The following is a 15,417-nucleotide window of genomic DNA, read 5'->3' on the forward strand; positions in this document are numbered from 1 at the left end:
CGCTTTGTACTCAACCTTAGGGAAAGGTCTAGTATTTAAAGAACACTTTTCCAGCAGTATTCATGCTTATTTTATGACCTGAGTGATTTACCACGAGTGTAAATGTTTTCACTTTTTAATTCAGTGTACCCAGTCGATTTCAAAAACCACTGACTGGAGGACCAGCAATGTATTTGTGAGGCTAAACACTCATTCAAGGCTCAATTTTAATTCAAAAGTAAACATTTGAAATAATAATTTAGTTCACCATGGCTTGAAAGAAACTTAAAGATTGAGTTTCTGGTTTTTACCCTGTAACTCTGATGTTTTGTTTCCCTTTTGATATGTTCAAGTTTCAAGCCAATAATTAGTCAGCACATAGCACTAAAGGTACAATTAGGTCAAACTCTTGACCTGACCAAAGTTCAGGCATATTTATGTTTATGAAGTGATAGCCAAGGAAATTTCTGGGTGGAGAAAAAGGTTGTTTTCATAAGCTGGAATTTCACTCCTTCACATTTTGTTCATTTAGCAGTACTGAATAAATTGTCACCTGTATTTCACATTTAGGGGCCATTATCTTAACTGGAGAATTTAGTTGCTCGTCTTTAGCTGTGACACTGGAAGGCAAAAGAATAACAAAGGAAGTGATTCTTCTCCCTGCATCCCCCCAACTGTTAAATAGTCATAAGCCTCAGTGTGCATGTATTCAGTCTGTAAATCTTCTCTCAGGTACTCCGTGTAAGATTCCCGCTTCCATGCTGCCTTGATGAGAGTGTAGAGAACAGGTGGAAGAAAAAAGGCAAAGATGGAGGAAAATACAAGATGCAAAGACTGCTCCCCACACTCCAAAGTGAAGTCATGGTGAGTCCTTCGAATGCTTAGATGATGCAATACTGGAATTTTTATTAGGAGTGACCCCCAAATTGAGTGTGGTCAAAGGGATGATTTTTAAATGCTTCGCTGCAGGGAAAATGGCAGCTTTTAACTATTAGACATCTAGTTTGTCTTCCATATCCCTTCTAAATTGTGAGGAAATGGCCTCCAGGTAAAGATTGTGTCTGAGTACAGACATTACTTTCTCCCGAAAGCCCAGGAGGACAAGAGGAAGGGATTTTTAAGACAATGGGACTCTTGTTTTTTTGTAATAGACTTGGCAGAACTGTTTGGCTCCGTAAACCCTGTTCCTTTATAACATCGAAACAGGTACAAATAAAGCACAAATTATAAGAAAAGCAAGGAAGTTAATATTAAAACGCTCATGTTTACCTTGTGAGCTTTGGCTCCATGTGTCCACTGGGGCCCTTCCTGTAATTAATGCATAGAATGCGTTTGTGCAAGTTTTATAGTGTGTCTTTGTGTCTATGGCATTTTGTTAGTCATATCGCTGATTGGTTTTCTGAACCCTTCGTCAGGAATGCAACCTCCAGTTATAATATTACTTAAGAGGGAGGATGTGATCTGTTTCAGACCATGTTTCTGGGGGTTGACGTCTTTTGTGAAGAAAGGCAAAGACCGCTTTGTGTATCGTATTGGTAACTTCACTGATGCTGGGAGCCTTGAAGGGGCAGTGAGGCTTCCAGACCTTTCTTGCTTCATATTCATTCCACACACTTGCCTCCTGTTTGAAAGGGTGGGGAGGAGAAAACGTCTCCTTTCTGCACTTCCTGCGTATCTCATCAAGCAAACGTGCCTTCGTTTTCTACTCCTCACTTTGTGTTACTGGCTCTTTGTGGTCCTGCTGGCTTAAAGATGCTTAAGTTATTACTAATAGATTCTTTGTGTGATTGCTGTTTTCTCCGTGGGCACCTTCTGTTCTTACTCATTTCTAGACAGGATATGAGATTTAGGAAAAGCTTATATACTTTCAAAACCTTTTAAACTTATTTATGCTCCTAATGAGCTCACCATTGCCCTTACCTTTCTGAGGACCTAAATTTTCAGACATGAAAACCTTTTCTCTCTGAATGCCTAGATTATTTTCTAGATTTTTTAGGGCTTTTTGTGTGTTCTATCCTTGTTAGTTGACACCTGGTCTCCTCTAGTAGACTATAATCTCCCTGAGGCCATGGCAAGTGTCATTTTTCTCCTTAGTGTTCCCACAGTGCCAACTTAATGTGCTGCCTCATACATTGCAAAATGTGTGCTGAGTGAAGTCTTTACATTTCAAAATTGCATTAAGTTTCTATTTCAGTCAGAGCCCTTGGAGGATACCTATGGGTGTTTGATTTGTTTGATTGCCACTGACTTCAGAGTGCGTTCATGATTTTCAAGTCTGAAAACTGTGGAGCTTGGGGTAGGTGCTCCCTAACAGCCTTGAATCTCTGACTCTTCCCCCTTAGATTTGTTAAGCTAGCTAATCTGTTATGGTGGGCAGGGAGGAGAAATACAGTTTACAGTTCAGATTCAAAGACAAAACAAGTACATGAAACAATCAAAATAATTACAGGGCAGCGTCGTCATAATGTACAAATTAAATATCTCTGATAGATACTGGCTTTGTATATAGGTCTCGTGTAAAGAAGCAGCCAAGAACATTTGTTTAAAACACGAACTTAGTGTACATAAACAATGGTTTTACATTTTTTGTGTGGTGTTGTTGTGTGGTGTGGAGTCGGTTCCAACTCATAGCGATCTCACGTACGACAGAACAAAACACTGCCCAGTCCTGCACCATCCTCACAGTCATTGCTATGTTCGAGCCCATTTTTGCGGCCACTGTGTCAATCAATCTTGTGGATGGTCTTCCTCTTTTTCGCTGACCCTCCACTTTGCCAAGCATGATGTTCTCGGTCTTCCTCTTTTCCACAGACCCTCTACTTTACCAAGCATGATATCCTTCTCCAGGGACTGGTCCTTCCTGATAACATGTCCAAAGTATGTGAGACAAAGTCTCGCCATCCTTGCTTCTAAGGAGCATTCTGGCTGTACTTCTTCTAAGACAAATCAGCTCCTTCTTCTGGCAGTACATTCAATATTCTTTGCCAGCACTATAATTCAAAGGCATCAATTCTTTGGTCTTCCTTATTTATTGTCCAGCTTTCACATGCATATGAGGCTATTGAAAACACCATGGCCTGGGTCAGGTGCACCTTAGTCCTCAAAGTGACATCTCTGCTTTTTAACATTTTAAAGAGGTTTTTTGCAGCAGATTTGCCCAATGCAATACATCGCTTGATTTCTTGAGAGCTGCTTCCATGGGAATTTTTTGTGTACACTGACTTTTTTAGGTAAGGAGAGTCGTCAAAGAAAACAAGCCTGGTCAAACAAGGGACATTGCCTTTGGATGGATGATTTTACTGAGTTAGGACCTAACTTGTGCTTTCCTTGTGTAATCACTGGTTTTTCCTTGCAACACCTCTGTCCCCAGCAAGTCCTGTGGGACTAGCCCAGGCTTGGGCTTTTGGGGCACCCTTGATGTATTTCTCTAGCTTATTAATGTTATCGTATATAGAAAACATTTAATGTCTTATTTCTTTCAAGTATGGATTGGAATTAAACGCCTGGCTAAGAATAGTGTTTGTTTAGATCCTGCAGGCTCTGCTGTAATTAATAAACAAACAAACAAAAAAACCAAACCCAGTGCAATTGAGTCGATTCCAACTCATAGCGACCCTATAGGACAGAGTAGAACTGCCCCATAGAGTTTCCAAGGAGCACCTGGTGGATTCAAACTGCCAACCTTTTGGTTAGCAGCTGTAGCACTTAGCCACCATGCCACCAGGGTTTGCTGTAATTAACATATATGTTTGATTTACAATTAATATCAGTTTGCAGAATATGGTATGCCACTGTCCTTTAAATATCTCTTAAGTAGCTTATGCATGCTACCATACAATATTTGCTATAGAAAACATGAAAATTTTTATTCATAGGTAAGATAAACTTCAATTCACTGAAATTATGAATTCAGAATATTAATATTTTACCAAATTTGAGTGTTTACTTAAGTAAACTTAAAATTAGAACTTAAGTGAGTGACATGGCCTCTGTGTACACAAAGTACTTGACACAGCAGGCCTGAGACAGCTGCCTTCAGAAGATTTCAAAGGGAGGATCGAGAAAACAAAGTATTATAGTGACATGTGCAAAGACCTGGAATTAGAAAACCAAAAGGGAAGAAGAGGCTCGGCATTTCTCAACCTGAAAGAACTGTAGGAAAAATTCAAGCCTCGAGTTGCAGTATTGAAGGATCCTACAGGGAAAATGTTAAAAGACGCAGGAAGCATCAAAAGAAGATGGAAGGAATACACAGAGTCACTGTACCAAAAAGAATTGGTTGACATTCAGCCATTTCAGGAGGTAGCAAATGGTCAGGAACCAATGGTACTGAAGGAAGAGGTCCAAGCTGCACTGAAGGCTTTGGGGAAAAACAAGGCTTCAGGAATTGATGGAATACCAGTTGAGATGTTTCAACAAACAGATACAGCTCTGGAAGTGCTCACTCATCTATGCCAAGAAATTTGGAACATAGCAACCAGGGCAACCGGCGGGAAGAGATCCATGTTTATGCCTATTCCCAAGAAAAGTGATCCAACCAAATGCAGAAATTATCAAACAATATCATTAATATCACACCCAAGTAAAATTTTGCTGAAGATCATTCAAAAGCAGCTGCAGCAGTACATTGACAGAGAACTGCCAGAAATCCAAGCTGGATTCAGAAGGGAATGTGGAACGAAGGATATCATTGCTGATGTCAGGTGGATCCTGGCTGAAAGCAGAGAATATCAGAAGGATGTTTATCTGTGTTTTATTGACTATGCAAAAGCATTTGACTGTGTAGATCATAACAAATTATGGATAACATTGTGGAGAATGGGAATTCCAGAACACTTAATTGTACTCATGAGGAATCTGTATATAGATCTAGAGGCATTTCGAACAGAACAAGGGGCTACTATGTGGTTTAAAGTCACGAAAAGTGTGCGTCACGGTTGTATCCTTTCACCATACCTATTCAATCTGTATGCTGAGCAAATAATCTGAGAAGCTGGACTATATGAAGAAGAACGGGGCATCAGTATTGGAGGAAGACTCATTAACAACCTGTATTATGTTGATGACAACCTTGCTTGCTGAAATTGAAGAGGACTTGAAGCACTTACTGATGAAGAACAAAGACCACAGCCTTCATTATGGATTACACCTCAACTTAAAGAAAACAAAAATCCTCACAACTGGACCAATAAGCAACATCTTGATGAACGGAGAAAAGGTTGAAGTTGTCAAAAGATTTCATTTTACTTGGATCCACAATCAATGTCCATGGAAGCAGCAGACAGGAAGTCAAAAGACACATTGCATTGGGCAAATCTGCTGCAAAAGACCTCTTTAAAGTGTTAAAAAGCAAAGATGTCACCCTGAAGACTAAGGTGTGTCTGACCCAAGCCGTGGTATTTTCAGTCACTTCATATGCATGCGAAAGCTGGACAGTTAATAAGAAGACCAAAGACAAATTGGCACCTTTGAATTGTGGTGTTGACGAAAAATATTGAATATACCATGGACTGCAGGAAGAACGAACAAATCTGTCTTAGAAGAAGTAGAGCCAGAATGCTCCTTAGAAGCAAGGATGGCGAGACTTTGTCTCACATACTTTGGACATGTTATCAGGAGCTACCAGTCTGTGGAGAAGAACATGATGCTTGTTAAAGTAGACGTCAGTGAAAAAGGGGAAGGCCTTCACCAAGATGGATTGACACAGTGACTACAACAATGGGCTCAAGCATAACAAGGATTGTGAGGATGGCGCAAGACTGGGCAGTGTTTTGTTTTGTTGTGCATAGGGTTGCTATGAGTCGGAACTGACTGGAAGGCACCTAACAACAACACACCAATAAGGCTGGAGCACCAAACCCCATTGTATCAGATCGCATAGATCATACAAACAATGTGACTTATGGGGAAAACCTTTCCTTCTGGGCATCTAGAATTTTGGTAGTTGCTAGGGAGAGGATGCCTATGGTGACCAGCCCCCAATAAAAACCTTGGTGCTAGATCTCTAACAGGCTTTCCTGGGTGGAAGCATTGCATTTGTGTGACTGCATTTTTCTGCTTTAGAAAGGAAAACGTTCAATAAGTCGCCTCCTGGAATGGGTGGGAGAAAACATAGGAAGCATGTGCATGGATTTCTCTAGACTCTGCCTGTGTCTTTTTCCTTTGCTGGTCCTGTTGTATATTCTTTCACTGTAAGAAATCTAAGCCGTGAGTCCAGCTGTATGCTGAGTCTCATGAGTGCTTTTAGTGAATCACTGAACTTGTGGGTGGTCTTGATACTTGTTTTATTTATGCTATGCCATCTTCTCCTGAGCTTTAGAGGAAAAATATAAATAAAAGGACTATTATATTTACATTAAGTATTTCCGGGTTACAGACATTAAAAAACAGTTTTTAGTCATCTTCCTCAAGCAAAGAGAAAGTAGTTTTTGAAAGCCACAGAAAACACTAAGCTCCCTTGTTTAGACCAAAGTAGTGGTTGGATTTTTTTTCTGATTTTCACAATACAGTCTTCCTTCCTTCCCTCGCGCTATAGAGGCAAGTTGTTTGAGTTGGTTCATAAGTAAATAGGCCGTAAACTACACTCCATTCAAAAGTAACGTCCTTATGAAAGCATTTATTTGTCCACAAAGAGAGCACTGGCTCATTTCAGATATTTTTCTCAGCCTAGATCAGAATGCTAAATAGTGCACATTGCATATTTTGTATTAAAGACAATAGTTTGCTGTTTTTTTGATGGTGCCATAAATATTTCCCTGGGAAAGCACTATCAAATAGTAAGACTCTTAGAAGACTGTGTGGGATCATAGACCTAAGTATAAGGGCTAAAACTACAGAAGAAAGCATAGGAGTAAATCTTCGTGACCTTGGGTTAGGCAGTCAAAAACACAAGTGACAAAAGAAAAATATGTAAGTTGGACTATATAAAAATTTAAAACTTTTGTGCTGTAAACGGTAGTATCAAGAAAGTAAAAAGATATACATGTAGGAATTTAGGTATTTAGAGATGATAGAAATTTGAGGTAAATTTGTTTGAATTTATTTTCTCCAAGTGGCTAAGAGAGCTGCTGAAAGCAACTAAAAATCTGGTCTTGATGGAGATGATAGAGAAGTGGTTACCTGGTCCTGCTCCGAGTTCAGGAGGCAGCAGGGAGTCCTCTTCGGTCTATGTTCTACTATGTATATTCTCAACAACAACAAAAAGTAAAAAGACAACTCACAGAATGGGAGAAAATATTTGCTAGTCATATATCTGATAAGAGGTTTGTATCCAAAATATATGTGTTAAGAACTTTTACAACTGAACAATAAAAAGAGAGATAACTCAATTAAAAAATGGGCAAAGGATTTGAACAGACATTTTTCCAAAGAAGATGTACAAATGGCCAATAATCACAAGGAAAAATGTTTAACATCATTAGTCACTGTTGTTAGTTGCCGTGAATGCAAATGTAAGCCACAATGAGATGTCACTTTACAGCCACTAGGATGGTTAAAATAAAAAACATAGTAACAAGTGTTGACCAGGATATGAAGAAAGCAGTCAGGAAGTTCCTCAAAATGTTCAGCATGAGTTAAGCAAAATGGTAAGCATATGAGCCAGCAATTCCACTCATAGGCATATATCCAAGAGAACTGAAAACATTCGTCCACACAAAAACCTGTACACAAATATTCATAGCCGCATTATTCATCATAGCCAAGTAATAGAAACAACCAAATAGCTATCAACTGATAAATGGACAAACCAAATATGGTATATCCATACAATGAAATATTATTTGGCAATAAAAAGAAGTACTGATACATGCTACCACATCATTGGGACCCTTGAAAACATGCTGAGTGAAAGAAGCCAGACACAAAAGGCCACATGTTGTCTGATTCCATTTATATTTATATAAAATGTCCCAAATCCGTAGAGACAGAAAGTAGATCAGTGGGTGGTTAGGATTCTGGGGAGAAGGAAGTGTATCAGTCAGGGTTCAGCTAGAGAAACAGTATCACTAGGAGATATGTATTAAGACATTTATTGCAAGGAATTGTCTTAGGCAATTGTGGAGGCTGGCTAGGCAAGTCTGAAATCCATCAGGAAGGTCAGGCCAGAATTGTCTGGCACAAGCTGAAGCTGCAGTCCACTGGTGGAATTTTTTCTGCAGAGCCTCAGTTCTGCTCATAAGGTGTTTCAGCTGATTGAATCAGGCCCACTCAGATTAAAATCAACTGATTATGAATTTTAATCACATCTACAAAATACCTTCACAACAGCACCTAGATTAGTGTTTGATTGAATAACTGGGAACTGTAGCCTAATCAACTTGGCTCACAAAACTAGCCACCATCACAGGGGGGCAATGGGGAGTAGCTGCTAATGGAGTTTTTTTAGGGAGGAGGGACAAAAATGATGTAAACTTAGATTATGATAATGGTTACACAACTCTGTCAACATACAAAAGCCGTTGCATCATGCACTTGAAAACAGTGAATTGTATAGTATGTGAATTAAATCTCAATAAAGATGTTTTTAAAAAATGACTGTGTCCTGCATTGCCTGAGCAGCACTCCTGTAATCTGAGCTCTGTACTGACACCTAGTTCTGTACCATACAGTATTGTCTATAGCCTCTAAAGTGAGAACAAGGGACTTTCTGAGGTATAATCAAAATATATTTAGGGAGTTCAAGCGGTATTGGCTCAATTGTTTATCTCTTTATGGCTAAATAGTTTCATTATTTCTAGGAAGCCAAAGATATTTAGATATTTAGAGGTGATCAAAATTTGAGGCAGAGTTGTTTGGATTTATTTTCTCCAATCAACTAAGAGAGCTGCTGAAAGCAGCTAAAAATTTGGTCTTGATGGAGGTGATAGAGAAGTGATTGCCTGACCCTCCTCCAAGTTCAGCTGGCAGCAGGAAGTCCTCTTCAGGGAGGCAACACAGAGCCCAGAACCCTGGTACCTGCCTGACTGTGTATTCTGGGACTCTCTGATCCCAATTTTAGACTGTGAGTGGGAAAGAACAGCCCACAAGTTGAAGTGTTCCATTCCCACTTCCTGTTTTACTCCTTTCTTCTCAGAGCATCAGTTGCCGGTTTGTCACAGTTGATAAATTCACACAGAGGGAGGAGCAACTGAAACTGGTGAGGCCGGGTAAGCTGAGGACCTGCCCCGCCTGAGACACTTTCCTTGGCATTTGCTGTTCTTCCGATGAGAATACTCTTGCCTTACCTCAGTGGTTCTCAACCAGGCAATTCCGCCCACGTCCCCTGGACATTTGGCAATGTCTGGAAACATGCTTGGTTGTCACAACTTAGGAGCGCAGTGCTGATGGCATCTTGTGGATAGAAGCCAGAGATGCTGCTAAGCATCCTTCAATACACGGGACCCCCAACACACACACAACAAAGAATTATTTGACCCAGAATGTCAATAGTGCGAGGCTGGCTCCTTGTCATCCAGGTCTTGACCTAAATAGACCATTGGCTAGATGAGTTCTGACCAGTATAAGGTACTTTGGTTTTTCTTATAGTACTATCACTATATTATGTTTAGTTGTCCATCTTTTATCTACACCCCTCCTGCATACACAATACACTGATGACTAATATAAATCTCAAAAGTCTGCAAGATTGGAGACCCTGTTCCTCCTCTCTGCTCTATCCCCAGGCCCTCAACATAGAGCTTGGGACATAGTGAGATGCAATGACTATTTGTTCCATTAATGAATGAAAAGGATTTAAATTGCCTTAACAACTGGACCTCCTCCCTGCTCCCCAGGGCTTGCCAGCTCCTCTTTACTCTCTTAGTCCTGAGGCTTCTGGCCGTTGCTGCCTCCTCCAGCTCTTTCTCCTTCCTGCAGTTGAAGGTGGGGAAGGTGGTAGGAGTGAAACTCAACTGGGGCCCCCTGGGGGAAGCCAATCTGCAGGGGCCAGGAGAGGTCTTTGGAGTTGTTCTAATACCAAGTCTGCATTCAAAATCCAACTGGAGAAGTGGAGGAGAGGAAGGACTCATGGGAAGAAATAAAGTTTAATGGGGAAGAGTGCGGTGGGTAGGGAGAGTGTGTGGCTGGCCATTCAATAATTTTGACTGGGAAAGAAAGGAACTAATATTTATTGAGCACCAACTAGGTGAAGGGCAAAAGAATCTCATTTAATCCTTGTCATAATTCTGGGGTGGGGACACTAAAGTCCAGTGCAATAAAGTAATGTATCCAAGGCCACCCAACTAGGAAGTGGCAGAGAATGAGATTTAAATCAAGGATTGTCTGATTCCAAAGCCCAAGCTTCTTGCAAGGAACCATGAATCTGCTCGTTTTTCACCATGTTGTTAAATACTTTGTGGGAGGCAAGCTAAAATGGGTTCTGCCCTCAAAAGAACTTCTAATCCCGTGTGGGGGATAGACAGGCACACACATTAACAGGTTAAAATTGTAACTGGTATGACCTTTTTACCAGTTTGGAGGTACAAGTGAGGTCACTTACTTATAATCAAATTAATTGCTCAAATACCCACATTCCCAAATTAGCAGGGAGTCCGGTATTGCTCTGTCTTTTGAAGCCCCCTACCAAATTGTATTCAAGAACCCCAGGAGTTCACTAAGTCTGAATAGATCATCCTAAATAAAAGATAGTTATCATTACTACCTGTTTGGTACTAAAAATTAGCCATTGCAAGTGCTGGAGTGATGTCCCAAGGTTGCTACTCTTTATACTTAAATAGCTCATTTATACTCACAGACTCAGCCATTGTCCAAAGGGAGTTCCATGCCAAGGTGGTTCCAGCCTCAGGCACATACCACCAAACCTGCTGTAAAGATTGGATTTTCCGAAAGTGGCTATGGCAGTGTTTCTGGGTCCACATGTTCTTTTAGAACCTTGCTATCCCTCCCACCAAAAAGTAGAGTCTAATTCCCTGCCCCATTGAATATGGCCCAACCTTAGTAACTTCCTTTTAATGAATGGGAATGGCGCAGAAGTGATGCTGTGTGAATTCTGAGTTTAGGTCATAAAAGTCAATGCAGCTTCCACCTGGTTGTCTCTCTTCCTACGTTTACCCCTGGAACCTTGCCACTATGCTGTGAGGAGGTCTAAGTCACATGGAGAGGCCAAGTGTAGATGTTCTGGCTGACAGCCCCAGCCTTCGTGTGTTCTAGCTGACGCTTGTGGAGCAGTGACAGCCTGTCCCTGCTGTGCCACAATGGAATGGAGAACTCACAGAATCGATGAGCGTAATAAATGGTTGTTTTTCTGCCTTCAAGTTTTGGGGTAATTTGTTTTGTAGCCATGTAACTTGAACACCTAACCTCCACTGTGAGAGTTTCAGTTGTGCCATTGAGATCACCAGTCCAGATGCCCCTTCTTCATTGTAAAGGTTTAGTCAAAGGCCAACTTTTATGAATACATTCTGATGGCTCCTAGGGAGAATTCATCTGCTGCTTCTCTGTTCTGACAGTGTTGCTCATATTAAAGCTACTTGTGTCTGCTTCCCGGGTAGACTGTGAGCAATCTCAGAGGACCAAGCTTATAGTATTTTCTCTGTTTACAGGTAAGCTTAGCCTGATAAGTAGCAAGGCTAACACAACTCCTTATGTACTCACTGAGTGAACCATAGAGTTGAAATCCAAACACCTTGTACAGTATATTTTCAGTAGTTTTGTTTATCTGTATATGTACAAGGGTGTGTATGTATTTTTTCTTTAAAAACTTTTACTATATAATCTGTTACTTATGAATATCACCAAGAAAATATAGGACCCTACCAGAAATTGAGCCCTGGAAACAGCTTTAGAGATACCTTGTAGACAGTTTCGTTTCTCCTCGGAAGACTTCACTGAAAGAGCCAAAGGAGAGAAATCACATGCACAGAATGTGAACCACTTCCCTTTCCCATCATGTGCTGCTCAGAGCCTTCCAGTTGAAAGTTTAGCCCATGATCCTCCCCACATGCCCCTCCCCTCCCCCTGTGGCTTCCTGCTGCTTTATCTCTGCCAACAGAATTCAGAAGGCTTGAGTCTCACCCTCCACACACTTTTTGTGGTAGCTCTGGACTTGGTAACACGTATTATGAAGTGGAGTGCTAAAGATGCCTGACTTCTAGGCTGGAAGGAAAGGCTGCTGAGCCAGGAGCTAGAAGGGCTGGGTTCATGTCCCAGGTCTGCACCTCACTGGCTGTGTGGCCTTGGCAAGTCATTTTATTTCATGTTCCACTGTCACTCACCCCCACAATATCCCCATGCATTCTACCTGTTACAAATGCATTTTGAATTCTGTGCTTCTAGAATGTGTGCACTGCTATACTTCTGCTCAGGTTAAGACCAGTAGTCATTCAGTCTCTTCCTGTGAATTAGTTTAATCAGATTGCAAGGGGGTGTTAGACATTGTTGCTATATGGAGAAGGAAGGCAGGCTTAGAAGAGGTCAGGAGTGAAGGAGGTAGATAGGGCAAGGGGAATCTTTGGTAAGCACTATGGCACTGCATCGACTTTTAGGAGCAGGGGAGAGAAGTCAAGAACTGGGAGACTGCCAGTCAAGTTAAACCACCTTTTATATAAGAATATAACCATGACAACAGTCTAAGCTGGGATGCTTTTGTGAGGTAGAGAACAGGTACCCTTTCTAGACTGAGTTTGATGTCTTGGTGAGGTTAGTGGGAGGGTCTGAGACCTCTCACCTAGTTTTGTATCAGATAGGATTGGGTTGAGCTGTGAGTAATAGAAACCCTAAAAATAGTGGCTAAATAAGACATTTATTCCTCGCATAAGTTTAGAAGTAAGCAGTCCAGGGTTGATCTGGCAGCTCCATAGTCGTAAGACATCCAGGCTCCTTCTGGCTTTTTACTCTGCCATCCCTAGGGTAGGATCCTCATCCCTATGGTCTAAAATGGCTACTGAGGCTCCAGCCATCACATCCTAGTTCCAAGTAGCAGAATGGAAGGAGAAAGGAAGGCGCACATGCCACCTTCTTTCTAAAAGTTCCCAGGAGTTCCACCTAATTCTTCAGCTAACTCACTAGCTATAACATCGTAGCTGCACTGGAGCCTGACAAGTGTAGTCTTTTTAGCTAGGAAGCAATATAAAAACCAAAACCAAAAATGTTGTTGTCAAGTTAATTCGGACTCATAGTGACCCTATAGGGCAGAGTAGAACTGCCTTGTAGGGTTTCCAAGGAGTGCCTGGTGGATTCGAACTGCTGACCTTTTGGTTAGCAGTCAAGCTCTTAACCACCGTGCAACCAGGGCTCCAGGAAGCAATATACTAAGCTAAAAATTAGGATTCTTTTAATTTGAGATTGAATTGGAGAATAGATATTTGGTAGGCAGCTAAATAACAGCCTAAAAGCAAATGGCAGGCATCATCGCTAGGAAATGCAGTTCATTCAACCACACATTCTGTTAGCATCTGTTGAGCAGTCATAATGCAGCAACTGCTTTTACTTAAACATTTTTAACTCATTTTGACATGTACCAAATTATTTTGTCCTGTTCATTGAACAGACATTTACTGAATCCCAGTAAATGGCAGACACACAACTGGAGATGCAAAGATAAGTTTAACATAAACTTTTTGATCTTAAAAATCTCACATTTCTACAGAATGGGAGAAAAGAGTTCATAGCCATATATCTGATAACAGTTTAATATCCAGAGTCTATTACAAATTCCTATAACTCAACAACAAAATAGACTAACAGCCCAGTTAAAAAATAGGCAAAGGATTACTTCTTAGTTTCCCAATGCTGCTGTAACAGAAACACCACAAGCGGATGTCTTCAAAGAAGAGAAATTATTTTCTCTCAGGTCTGGATGCTAAAAGTCTACATCAGAGTCTTGGCCATGTTGATTTCTTCCTTGTTGGTAGCCTTGAGCGTTCCTTGGTTCCTTGGCTTGTAGATGATCTTCACGTGGTGTCTGTCTTCCCTTGTTTGTGCGTGGTTCTGTGTCTATATTGCTCTCTGTGTAACTCAGAAGTGATTAGGTTTGGGATCCACACTGGCATAACCGTGACTGATTGAGCACATTACATTAGATTACATTTTGGAAAGTGATTATATTATGTTAGATTACATCCCCAGGTATGGGGATTAGGATTCCAACACATATTTTTTGAGGGGACATAATTTAATCCATAACAGGACTTGAATAAACATTTCTCCAAAGTTTTTTTACAAGACAGCAATTAGACTAAAAAGGAACGTAGGCTGTTATCATTGCCTTTTATTGTCATCAGTTTCCATTTTCACCCGCAAGTAGGAGACAGCTATCCATATTATCAGACTATTTTATTTATTTTTATTGTGCTTTAAGTGAAAGTTGACAATTCAAGTCAGTTTCCCATACAAAAACTTATACACGTTGTTATGTGACCCTAGTTGCTCTCCCTGCAATGTGACAACACACTCCTCCTTTCCACCCTGGATTTCTCCCGTCTATTCAGCCAGCTCCTGTCCCTTTCTGCCTTCTCATCTCACCTCCAGCCAGGAGCAGCTCATTTAGTCTCGTGTGTCTACTTGAGCTAAGAAGCACACTCTTCACGAGTATCATTTTCTGTCTTACAGTCCAGTCTGATCTTTGTCTGAAGTGTTGGCTTTGGGAATGGTTTTAGTTCTGGGTTAACAGAGAGTCCGGGGGTTATGAGACTATTTTTACTGAAAGTTTTTTTCATTTCCTAAATTTGGCCCTTCTCTTACTTTATCAGTATCACTTCTGCTGCATATAAGACTTGTGCCGCATTCCTCAATTCTACATGCGCATGTTCTTAAACCAGCTGTGACGCCTGAAGAAGAGGAAATCTCGGTCATATCTTACAGGGGAAGAGGGAGGTCATGGCGTTTTAGGCAACACTGAGAATCCAGAAAACGTGGACCATAGTGTGAATATCTATTGTTTCATACTGAAGGGAGCTGTTTCCTTGAAAGGGAAAAAGTTTGATTTAGTACTAAGAATAGACTCTATTGCAAGAGAAACATCTGCCCAGTGCCTTCAGCTGAGAAATGAATTTCATTAGAGTCACAGTTGTCGTCTGTTGTTCCCATTGGTTGTTCTGGTTGGGCTGAGATCTGATTTTCACTTCAGTTCTCACAGTCGGCATTATTACTTCCCTTTGTGTAACTTTTGGGAAAATCGATATGAATCAGATTTTGTTTTTAGTTCTCACCAAAGAGAGACTGTTTTTTGTTTTGTTTTAATACAATGAGAACAAACTCAGACTTAGATTAAAATCCTGAAATCATAATGGAATATCTTTTAGGACTCCCCTGTATTGTTTCAAAATCTGGCGTTTCATAACTGTTCCCTTCCTAATTTAGAATGGAGTGCACCTGCTGCGTAAACCCTTTGACTTCCTTTAGCTCAAGCTTCCTCTTTCAGTTTTAACCCAGAGATACGTAAATTTTTTAATCTGTTTACAGATTAAGAAAACACTGATGTTTTTGACTGACACTTAGGGA

Source organism: Elephas maximus, chromosome X, assembly GCF_024166365.1.
Source record: "Elephas maximus indicus isolate mEleMax1 chromosome X, mEleMax1 primary haplotype, whole genome shotgun sequence".
In the NCBI taxonomy this organism is placed as follows: Eukaryota; Metazoa; Chordata; class Mammalia; order Proboscidea; family Elephantidae; genus Elephas; species Elephas maximus.